The sequence below is a fragment of the Curcuma longa genome, chromosome 13 (assembly GCF_044706935.1).
Source record: "Curcuma longa cultivar G26 ecotype Majalengka, Jawa Barat chromosome 13, ITB_CL_G26_1.1, whole genome shotgun sequence".
Lineage (NCBI taxonomy): Eukaryota > Viridiplantae > Streptophyta > Magnoliopsida > Zingiberales > Zingiberaceae > Curcuma > Curcuma longa.
This window is the reverse complement of record NC_133873.1, coordinates 1,192,121-1,204,783: the sequence shown is the minus strand read 5'-3', so window position 1 is coordinate 1,204,783 and position 12,663 is coordinate 1,192,121. Positions and strand designations below refer to the sequence as shown.

At 36.3% G+C, this 12,663-nt stretch overlaps 1 pseudogene; it reads right to left on the bottom strand.

Moving 5' to 3' along the window:
- Positions 1–956: 956 nt before the first annotated feature.
- Positions 957–8,946, bottom strand: LOC141844454 (MADS-box transcription factor 4-like; annotated as a pseudogene).
- Between the last annotated feature and the right edge of the window lie 3,717 nt (positions 8,947–12,663).

Here is a 12,663-nt window from a genome sequence, read left to right as displayed (position 1 = left end):
GCACAGTAGTCGGGGAGGCTCAAGGAACGAAGTAATCGAACCGGTCGGATTGGGTCGAGCCTGATTCGAAAAGTAAGAAGGCGGCTAATTGGACCGGCCGGTTACCAATAATACCCGTATACGGGTGCGTTTGATTGGGAGTCATCTGTGATTACCTTGGTTATGTGATTACCAAGTAATCACATAACCAAGGTTATAGGGAATAAAACATAACCTAATGTTGTTTGGTTTAATCCTAGGTAATGCGACAAAACCTTGTTTGGTTGAAGATTTTAATATATTACTTACTTTGACATTTACTATATTACCCCTAATTCAATTATAATCATTTTTTACAACTATATTAATTTGATATTTAATTATTTTTTAATTAAATTAAATTAATAATAATAATAATAATAATAATATAATATATATTATAAATTTGCTCTCGACGGGCAGGCAGGCTATGGGCATATAATCACAAAATTCGATTATAAAATCCCTATATAAATCTAGACCAACTAAAGTTTTGAAGATCCACAAGAAAAAATCATTTCAGAAAAACAATATGTTCTAATCAAAAAATAGCTTTCCTAAATGAAAATAGTTTAGTTCGAGCATTTGTTTCCATGCTGCATCAAGCGCATGGTGCATGCTTCACCCTGCCTCTACCCAAATAAATTACACAAATAAACTAACTCAAGGAAAACCATATATTCTGCTTCAGAAAAGATAATATCAGGTTTGAACTTTTATCTTCACGGTCCTTCTTTCCATCGCTACAGCAAGAGGACCACTTCACCATTCAAAGTTTAAGTCATCAAGAACGAGAAGAAACACAAAATAAGACACAATTACGATAACAATGCAAGATTTGCTCCAAGACATAATTATTATACATGACTCATGGTTAGGTAAAAACAAGCATTCATTCGTACAATATAACACCTTCAGTGACGTAGTTCAAACACAGTAGCAAGTTCCCCATGTTAAAATACAGAAGGTACCTATAGATAATCTTTCTATAGATAATTTAGCATCTACAACATCCGAACAAATGTGAGATATTGTCATCATTTGCTTTCGTGCAAGTTAGGCTGGATTGGCTGCACACGGAAGGCCATAGTCATTTGTGGAGCAAACTCCCTATCTTTATATCCGAGCTCTAGTCCCTGCACACTTCCATCCATTGTCAATTGCTGATGGTGCTAAACTTGCAAAGACCAAGTGTTACTAGAAACATTATGAAGGAAAATGTCTAACAAAAGGCAATTTAGCAATAGATAAAATGGAAATCTCCCTGAACTAGACATTAGAAAAGAGTTGCTTGACTTAAGCATAGCTAGAGATGACCATGCTGATATCTAAATTCCATTAGGTTAACTGCTACAGAAGACTTGCTAAAGAGGCTAAATAGTTGCCTGAAATGTATCATTCTATAAAATCTATGCATCCAGGTGAATGATAAAACATGTCCCTATATCCACAAGTTACTTTGGATTAAATATGCCCCATCATTAATATTCCTCTACTAAGACATGAAAAGTTATAACAGAGTATTGCCATAATAATTCATCTAACAGCTAACAAACTTTGTAAAGCATGAAATAGGTATAACATTTGAAGCTGTGAAACACACCCAAGCTGTAAACATCATCTGATAAGAAGATTACCAACATATAAGTCAGTTGCTTGTTCTCCTCCTCAAGCAACTTTTCCTATATAATAGATGAAACTCATTAGGAGCAATTATTTTTTTTATAAAAAAAACAGCAAATTGAAGCGCAAAGGATTTTGTATGCTGACATTCTTCTTGTGCATCTTCCAGATCTCCATCTAGCATGGGAAAAAACTGATGACTAACGATTCAAGAACGCAAAGATAATCACAGTTACACTGACAATAAAAAATTCATCAAACAAATTTCTCACTTGCTTCTCCCTTACGCTTGTAAGACCAATCTGAAGGGCCTCTTCGATTGGAATTAATTCTTTTGGGTAGAGGGAGTTCAGATCTTCACCCTTAAGATGCCTAATAATTCCGCAGAATAAATCCATCGTAATACAACACAAACTTCACCAAATGAGTGATGCAGTGAATAATATAAATCAATCAGTAAATTAGCACAATAAACCTTAGTTCAATCTGCATGTTGTCGTTCTCTTTCTTAACACGTTCAATTTCAACACTCAAACTCTACAAATGACAGCAACTTTCTTGAACGTTTTGGTAAAAGTAGAGGAAATAAGGTTTTATAAGAATGAGATGACTGAAAGAAAAAAAAAAGTGTCAAAGAAATAGAATCTCCATGATTTGCATTAAAAATCAGAAATAAAATCTTAGTTTTATCGTTTGCATTTATGGACGAAAAAAAAGCCATCTGAAACAAAGGAAAAGAAACAAAGCAATCTCTTGTTCTTTCTTTTTTCCGTGGCAATGTTACCTCGTGCTTGGCATCCTAGAGTTTTTCGCCGGAGTTCGTCTGGTACCTCTCCAAAACCTTCGGCAAGCTGACACAGTTCCATTCGCAAGCTGACACAGTTCCATTCGTCGCCGCCGCTAGGGTTTCGCTCGCGATATCCTCCTTGCGCTGTTAGATGAGGGAGCAAGCAGAAGCGAACGGGAGAGGGTTTCGCTCGCTGCCGCTGTTAGAGGAGGCGATCGGGGACGGGAGAGGGTTTCACTCGCGAGGTGACGGGGAGAGAGTTTCGCTCACGATCGAGGACGGGAGAGGAGGGTTTCCTAGCGATCGGGACGGGAGGGTAAGCGGACGGGTTCGAGGGTAATTTTGTAAAAAAAATTATCTTAATCCCGGAATCCAGAAAAACCTGAGTTTTTCTTGGTTTTCCAATTCTGGGTTGGATGCCTTCTTTTGCTGACATATGCTGACGTGTCGGGCATGAAGCATTACTTGGGAATCATCGATTACATAAACCAAACAAGGTTTTGATTAATAACTTTGAATAGATAACCAAGGTAACCAAGATGATTTTTTCCTAAATATTGTTATAGTTCTTCCGCTTGTGCTTTTAAGTTTTTATTTGTCTTCTCGAGATTTTCAACTTGAGAAGGATCATGAACCCTAACTTCACATGTTTGTTGAGATCAAACATCTTGGAATTCAATGATATGAAATGGACTATTGTATGATTTTACTTTACCTTAGTTTTTGCAGGTGACTTGGATGATTAATCACTGATTTCTAGTAATTCATCATAAGAGGGGGGTTGATGCTTCTTGATCACTACTCTTTCTTCATTAGTTACGATCATTAGTGTTTTATGTTCGAAGAATTTTGATGAAGCCTTTTCTCGGATGAATTCGAGTGAGTCATCTCATTTGCATATGAAAGTTTTTTTTTTTCTTCTTTTTTTTTTTCAATCTGTGTAATGACCGTTCCTTTTGCATCTAAAGCATCTAACATTTAGCTATGATTCTTCTTCACTATCATTCTTTTCATTTAGAATTCTTTATCTCTCCCTTATGTTTATGTGGTGCAATAGTAAGCGACAAGATGAATAATTCATTCAACGAAGGTTTAATTCTCACGTTGGCATTTTTGAATGCCCATGGTGCTCGAAAACTAGTGGTGTTGGTTTGACCATGGACATTTGTATTTCTCGGATTTATTTTGATGATCGATGATAAATTTCTATGGAATCGGACCATCCATCCTTTCTAAATTCTGTCATCTTTTTTTTTTTTTGTTAAACCCTCATGGTTGGTTGAAGAACATGCTTCAAGTAAGTGATTTATGTTTGACAAATTGGTTAAGTGCAAGCATGACCTATTCAATGTATGGATCAGTTGGCACGATCAATTGGGAATTATTTTTTAATATATATTTTTACTTTTAAATCTTTAGTGGCTTTCTAATGGCATATTTATTTTTTTAAAAAAAAATTGACGGATTCTCATGCAATGTGCAACAACAATTTATAATGGTACAATGGTAAAACAAAAAACTAAATCTATGACGGGAAAAAAAATAAATTTGTGATAACAATTTATTATAGAATTTCGTCGCAGATGTTACATCTATGATTAAGTTGCATTGATGATTGTTGTCACAGTTTTTGTGAATGAAGCAAATTTTCAATTGTAAAGTTTTTGTAATAAGAATTTGATTTGTTATAATTTTTTTTGCCATAAAAATAAACTTCTATGATGATAAATTTCATAGATGTGACAACTGACAACTTTAGCCATAGTAGAAGCTCCACATTTTATTTAACCATAATATTTTCTTCTTTTGATTGTGTTGTACGCATGACAGTCTAACATGAAAATAAGTTGGAACATGACATAAGCTTCGTAGACTATTCTATTTTGAGACACTCAACTTCAATAATAAAGGTGGAATCTGCTATCCTAATGGTCTCATACGGTTGGTTCTATAATCATCTGTGATGAGGTAAATCAGAAAGCTGCAGTTGACCACGACCACGATGGAGGAGAGTATTGCTTCGGCTTCGTCGAGATTCGGCCCTTGTCTATTTTAATAATTTTGTTTCATCGTAACCAACTCAATTATGCCTCGGGGGCTATTGAGACACTCAACGTTCAATAGCATTGTAATATATGTTTCACTATTGCAATTCCATTTGAAAATCCTCATATATATATATATATATATATATAATACACTACGCGATTAAATTTGCGCGACTGTTGCGCGACGCTGAGATGGCTTGGGATTTCTCAAGCGCACGATGCTGACGTGGATGGGATTTCTCATGCAACGAACAAAAAATCGCAATCTCACCCCTGAACCTCCAAACATCGCGATCCTCTTCCCTCCTCCCTCTACTCTACTTTGCGTCGGTCGCCTCTCCCTCTCGTCGCCGCCTCTCCCTCTCGTCGCCCCCGTCACTGCTTCTCCCCGTCGTCTCTCCCTCTCGTCGCCACGTCAACATCGTGCGTGTGAGAAATCCCAAGCCATCTCAGTGTCCGCAGCAGTCGCACAAATTTAATCGCGTAGCGTATCATTTCTCTCTCTCTATGTGTGTGTATATATATCAAATTATCAAAATGAATCTGGTTGATCGAGAAATTAAGTATATTTTTATACCTATAAATATGGATCGTGCACATTATCATTTAATGGCCATAGACACCGACACAAAAAGCTCCTACCATTTTAATTCATTGTCATACAAGTCTAGACATGATCAATATTTTGCACAACTGGTTAGTATAAAATCTTTAAAATTAATTTACATTCTAGCACTATGTCACATTACTATATATTTTTATAAATTATTTTTGTCTATCTGATGTTCATAGGTATCAAGATTGAAAATATTTCCTAGCAATAAATTAAAGGAAATGCACGATAGATTGCAAGATTACCATCTTTTTGATGAATGAGCCCTTTATCAAAGTTGATTGTCTCCAATAGATGTTATCGAAAGTAAATATACTACATTATTAGTGAATATCAATTGTACAATATGATTATATTGTACTTACTCTTTTACATTTGTGATATTGTAGGAATGACTATGTGTTGGGTTTTTCGTGCTGTAAAAATCGCTTTTTGCGTGCGGAAACCACGAAACCCCAAGCCACCGGATCCGTGCGAAAATGAAAATATACACATACAAGTTTTCTACTTCAAGATCTACTCTAGATCTAAGAGTGTAAGACATTTACCCTCGATGCGTACCCTTCGCGTATCCCGCTCTTCCGAAATGGTGCCGGATCTCGAGAGCGTCAAGTGCCGCTCCTCTACACGTATCCACTCGGACAAGAGGTGGAGAACCAAAAACTCAAGGTGTGCTAGCACCTTAGGGAGTCTTGGCCAAAGCTAGAGAGGAGAGGAGAAGAAAACAAAGAAGGGAGAAAGAGACAAAAAGTTCTCAACGTGAACTAGAATGAAGAAGAATGAAAAACCACCTTTTTCATCCACTTTTTGCATGTCACATCAATGGCCAATTAATCCCATTAAAAAGGCTTTAAAACTCATGAGTTACAAACTCTTCTTGTAACCTCCCATGAGGTGGCATGATGATGTGGAGTCTCTCTATTGGCCATCACTTATGCCACCTCAACTCATGGTCAATTGGTCAAGTCAATCATTGACCATGAGGTGGCATAAGTCAAGTCAACATAGTTGATGACATGACAAAAAGTCAAGTCAATATTTATGATGACATGGCACAAAGTCAAGTCAAACTTGACCATAATGTCTTCCTTCTCAAGTCAAGTCAAACTTGACTTCTAATCTCCAAAATTGATCAAATTAAATCAACTTCTCTAGTTTAACTTGGATTACACTTAACCCAATTTGATTCATCACATGAATCTAATCCTCTTGGTTCATCATATGAACCTAATCTCCACCTAATTGCCCTTTGAGTGTGACCCTATAGGTTCTTGTAATGTTGGCAATGCCCCTAAACCCATTTAGGGACATAAGCAATGAGAGGTATCTAGCAACACATCATTGCTACCCAAGTTACAAGAATGTTGAGATCCAACATCACCATTGTGACTACTAATTGTGACTCTTCACAATATGTGACAATGTCCTTCTATCCTTGATATCATGATTGATTAAACCGAGGCATAGACCGTGTCATCCTCTAATCAATCTATATCTTGAACTCCAAGTAGACTCACTACAATCGAACGAGCTCAACATCACATGTTGACTCATTCGGGCATGACCATGCACTTTAGTGGTCTAACTCTATCAAGAACTATGATATCACTCCCGTTATATGGGAGGGATAGATCCCATCTACATCACTCACATCCCTCCGCATAATTTGTTACATACCCAGTAATCGCCTTTATAGTCCACCCAGTTACGGGTGACGTTTGACGAAGCCAAAGTAAGTAACTCCTTATGTAGGGAACCATGGTGACTTCAGGTCCAAGGACAAATAGTCATACTAATAGCCACATGAGAAAGTATATGACACTCATATAACGATCCATGATACTTTCTCATGGCGGGTCATTCAGTATACATTCTCCAATGCATACCCATGTGTCAACTTGATATCTCATATCCATGACTTGTGAGATCAAGTCATCATGTTGACCTACATGCTAGTTTCGTCGTATTAACATTGTCCTTGAATGTTAATACTTGACTAGGAATCATTTAGAGTAGTGTTCTCTATATCATCTCACTATCGATTCAACTAATCGATTGATATAGATACGAACCAGCTACTCAAGGACATTACTATACTTAGTTATTTGGCACCAATACAAGTAAGTATAATAACCATAATAAAATGCCTTTATAAATAGAAATATGATACAATGAGTCCATACAACAATTATCATATGATTGGCTCTAGGGCTCTCACTAATACTATGAGTTTTTTCATTATGCAATATATCAGACATCTGCTATATAACATTAATATGCAATTCACTCAAAAAGACATTCATAAATTTAGAATAGAGGTTGCAATATCAATCATTGGGGATAAATTTTGTAAATTCAAATTAAAATGAATCATAAACTTTGTTATTATAAATTAATACTACAAATACTTAGTTTTTCAAAATTTTATTTTATCTTTGAAAAACCTAATTTAAAATTTTAGATTTTTAAAAGTAAAAGGAATTTATGGTCCTAGTCTAAGTAATTCAGTAGAAATCATGTGTCTATAGATTTAGGTTGATGAATCTAACAAAGCACACTAGATAACTTAATTGTGTATTGTGAAATCTAGAACGATGTGAGATGCATCATAGCTTGAGTTTCAGATGCTTATGTCTGTGCATCAAATCAAAACTTGGTCTAAAAGATAAACTATAGATCAAGTTAAGTGTTTCTGCTTAGCATAAGCTAACTGGAATGATATACTTAAATTTGACCAACTTGGTCAAGCTACTATCTTGTGATAGTTAGCCAAAACCTAAGTTGGAAATGTGTCTAAGAGAAATTTTTTTGTCTAAGTATTTTTTATATTATTATAACATGCTTAGACTCAAACTTATTTTTTTCACGTGATTAAGTGATTTTAATTTTTATTAAATAAAATATTTTTTAATTATGTTAAAGAGGAAGAGAGATAGTTAAATTCAAAGTTGAATTTCAAAATATTTTTCAAATGTTTAATTCTTGAAAAATATGATTTTTCAAAGTAAATTTTTATAAAATTGATTTAATTATTGCAAACTATTTTTTCAAATCTAGGTAGGACTTGAATGGTTTGTAATCAAGTTGATCAAAACTAAACCATATCAAATTTAGGGGGAGAGAAAGAAAAAAGATAATTTTTTAAAAATTATTCTTCTTTAAATAAAACTTAAGTTCAGGGGGACTCCTGAATTGAGGGGGAGTCAAGTACTTTAGTTGTTGATACTTGTTATGACATGCCTTATTTGTTGCTGTGATTTACTTCCTTACTATTAAATGCAAATTTTTATTTACTTGGAACTTACGTTGTTATAATCAAAAAGGATAAGATTGTTGGTGTAAGGAGCACCAGATAATCAAACCTAAGTTTTAATAATGACAAAGGATTCAAGTTAAGTGTATAAAGTGATCATGATGAGCTAAACTAAGTGTGCAAGTAGCACAGGAAAACTCTAGTTGCGACTAAACACAAGAAAACTCTAGTTGCGACTAAGTACAAGAAAGCCCTAGTTGCGGCTAGGCAGTGAAAGTCCTAGCTGGAAGCTAGGCAAAGGAAACCCTAATTTGGAGGATTAGGCGGAGGACCTGGTTTGGAGGACTGGGCAAGGAAGTCCTAGTCAGGAGGATTAGACATGAAATCTTAGCGGATCAAGAGCACTAGACGGAAGTCTAGGTGGGTCTAGACGTGGAGGTATTCAAAAAGGCTTCTAAGCACCCGGATCACTTAATATAAGCAATCTCGAGGGGGAAACCTAGAGGCATCTCATTACAACTCAACGACGACCATCTACATGAAAATCTTTCATTCGAAATGCTGTTGTCACGTCGAGGAGCTGCAACAAAGTCTGCACATCCATACTTTGTCGGTATAATTACTTATTATTTTACTTTTGTATTTAAAGTTTTAGATTGGTATACGTGTTACCGATCCTAATTATTTTTGTAAAGCGGTTAACTCCCTTTCGTAAGAGAGGAGTTATTTAATGGATTGTCTATCAGAAACGATCATTGATCGTGACTCTTGTAGTAGCAGTCTGTGGCTATAAACCAAGTAAAATCAACCGTGTCACTTGTGATATTTTTCATTGTCAATTTTGATTTGCGTACGCAAGTTATACGAGTTTTTTAAAAATTATGAATCATCCAGAAGTGTTATTCACCCCCCTCTAGCGCTCTTAAACGATCTTATAGGGTTTAGCTTAATTGCTTGCTTTCCTTTGGATTCCTTGAACAAGCTTGCAATAGTAGTGTAGGTCAATTGAATTTCCATTCAAGGCATACTTAATTTCTTTATTTCCATTGCTCATTTAGAAACCCTCATTTAAATATAAAAAATTCAAAATCATCTATAAATAAATTCGATCTTAGGATTATCATGCACTAGCTACATTCGTTGAGAGATGACACGAGTTATTCTATACTACATTAGTGTTGTTAGAGAGTTTGGTGTCAATTTGAATTGTAATTGTATCACGATAAATGCGATCTATCAACTATCTCAAAGGAACTCTTAATGAAGTCTTTGGTATCCAAGGACTGATGCATTCAAATTGATAGGTTACTCTTATTCCGATTTTATAGGATGCAAATTAGATTTAAAAAAAAAATACTAGTGGAGAATGCAATTTCTTTGATCTTCCTAATTAGTTGTAGTAGTCGAAAGTAACATTGTATCGCATTATCCATAAGGGAGGTGAGCATATGACTATGGGGGGTGGCAAAATCATTGTGGATGATTCCCACACTTGAAAATTATGGATTTAATTATAAAAATATCTAAGTGTTGTATTGTGAGCATCATTAACTTGAACAAGAACTTGGCGCATCACTCTAGAGCAAAGCATATTGAAGTGAAGCCTCACTTCATTAGGTACCATATGGCAAAGGGAGATGTAGATGACTATGTGGACTCCAAGTTTAATCTTGCTGATATATTTACCAAACTTCTTCTAGAATTTTAATTTAGCACTCTTAGAAAGGAGTTTGATATTTGTTTTGTTGATTAAGTTGGCCATGTTAGACTTGCATGATCACATAGACTAGATTTGTACCTTAAACATCTTACAAGAACCTAAGGAATATATTAGTTGTGCTAATTGTTCATATTGTCTACTTGTGCATCTGTTGCACAACTAACATCTAAGTAAGCAAGACCTTGAGTTGAGAGAGTGCAATTTTGGGTCATGGTTATTCACACACCCCTTTAGTTGATTCATTGATCCTACACAATATCTCCAAAATATTTGGTCAAATATGACTACTTGGATCACGATTGCACCAATATATTATCATGTTTATTAATTGTGTCGCTATATTGAACTAATATTTGTATTTGGGTTTGATTTTGCACGACTAATAGTGTTGGTGTTGGTTCAAGGCTAATGAAAATGGAGAATTAAATGATCTAGAGTTAATGGTGTCCTTTCATTTGTCTTTTCATTGGTGTCTTTTCATTGTTGTCTTTTCATTGGTGTCTTTTCATTTCTATTTAAGGATTGTGATGTAATGGTTTCAGAATGATTAAGAAAAATCTATCTATCAAAGAAAAGAGCATTTGCTCAAAGATTGTTTGAGTGTTCTTAAGGCTCTGTTCGTGTTGTCTTGTAGAAGTGTAAGAGTCGTACAAGACCTGTTCGTGTTGTCTTATAGAAGCGTAAGAATCGTACAAGTGGTATCAGAGCATTTTAGTGATCTTTCGGGAGCTGTGGAAGTCTTGTGAAATTTTTGGAAGGTTGTTTCTGTCCTACAGAAGGAGATGGAAGCAAGTGGTTTTTCCTTTACGATACCTCCTGTGTTTGATGGGGAGAACTATCAAGCGTGGGCGGTGAAGATGAGCGCTTTCATGGAGGGTAGTGACTTGTGGGAAGCAGTGAAGGATGATTATGAAGTAACCCCACTCCCCGAAAATCCTACAATTAATCAAATACGGGTTCACAAGGAAAGCGTCACAAGGAAGGCGAAGGCGAAGTCGTGCCTTTATGCTGCAGTGTCACCTTTTATATTCAACAGGATCATGAAGTTTCCAACCGCAAAGGATATTTGGAATTTTCTGAAGATTGAGTACGAAGGTGATGAGAAGATAAGAGGTATGAAGGCTTTGAATTTGATAAGGGAGTTCGAGAGACAACAAATGAAGGAGAATGAGGCTGTGAAGGATTTTTCAGATAGATTGATCAATCTGGCTAACAGAATCAGAGTTCTGGGCACAGATATGGAGGACGGCCGGATCGTGCAGAAAATTTTAGTGTCATTGCCAGAAAGGTTTGAAGCTACGATTGCCTCTCTGGAGAACACCAAGGATCTGTCCGATATAAGGTTGGCAGAGTTGTTGAGTGCATTAGAAGCTCAAGAACAAAGAAAGTTGATGAGAAGGGAAGTTCCCGTAGAAGCCATGGAAGAAGCCTTACCAGCAAGGTCTCAGATGAGAGCTTCTGGAAGAGAAAAAATGTCTTGGAACCAACAAAAGGGGAATGCAGAAGGTTCGAGCAGTAACAGAGGTCATGCTGAACAGAGGCATCCTTTTGAGAGTGGTTCTGCTTATCAGAGAGAAAGGTTTGATTCTTGCAAACATTGTGGAGGCACAAATCATCCACATTACAGGTGTTGGAGGAGGCCAGACGTGAAGTGCAATAATTGTCATAAGTTTGGGCATATTGCAAGGTTTTGTCAAGAGAAAGATTCTCGGCAAAATGCTAAAGAAGGTGCTGCAAATAACGAGGTAGAGTTGATGTTTACAGCATCTTGTTTTGCTACAGGTGTGATTCGTAGAAGTTGGTTGGTGGATAGCGGATGTACCCACCACATGTCGTATGATGAGAAGTCATTTGCAAATTTAGATCGAAGTTTCCGTGCTAAAGTAAAGATCGGAAATGGTGATTATATCAATGTTGAAGGAAGAGGAGATATAGCCGTTGATGGCCTAAAAGGTAGAAAGTTGATAAGTGATGTATTGTACGTACCTAAGATTGATCAGAATCTTTTGAGTGTTGGTCAACTCGTACAGAAGGGGTACAAGGTGATGTTCGAAGAAGGATTCTGTTTGATAGCAGATTCTTCTGGGAAGGAGATACTCAAGATTCAGATGAAAAACAAGAGCTTCTCCTTTGATCCCGTGTCACAATGTCAGCAAGCTATGGCGGCCCGAGATAACGAAGCAGAACTTTGGCACAGAAGGCTGGGGCATTTCCACAGCAAGGGCATAGAGTTTCTGCAGAAGAATGATATGGCAGTTGGATTTCCAATTCTACAGCAGAAGGATACATCTAACTGTAGAACGTGTGTGCTTGGAAAGCAGACGAGACTTCCTTTTGTGAGTTCGAGCTGGAGAGCCAGTGAGAAACTACAGCTTATTCATACAGATGTTTGTGGACCTATGTCGGAGGTTTCTTTAAATGGTTGTAAGTATTTTATCATTTTTATAGATGATTTCTCTAGGATGTGTTGGATTTATTTCTTGAAAGCTAAGTCTGAGGTTGCAGAGACATTTGAGAAGTTTAAGAAGCAAGTTGAAAATGAGTGTGGTAGATCCATACATATTGTGAGATCTGACAATGGGACAGAGTATACTTCTGCTA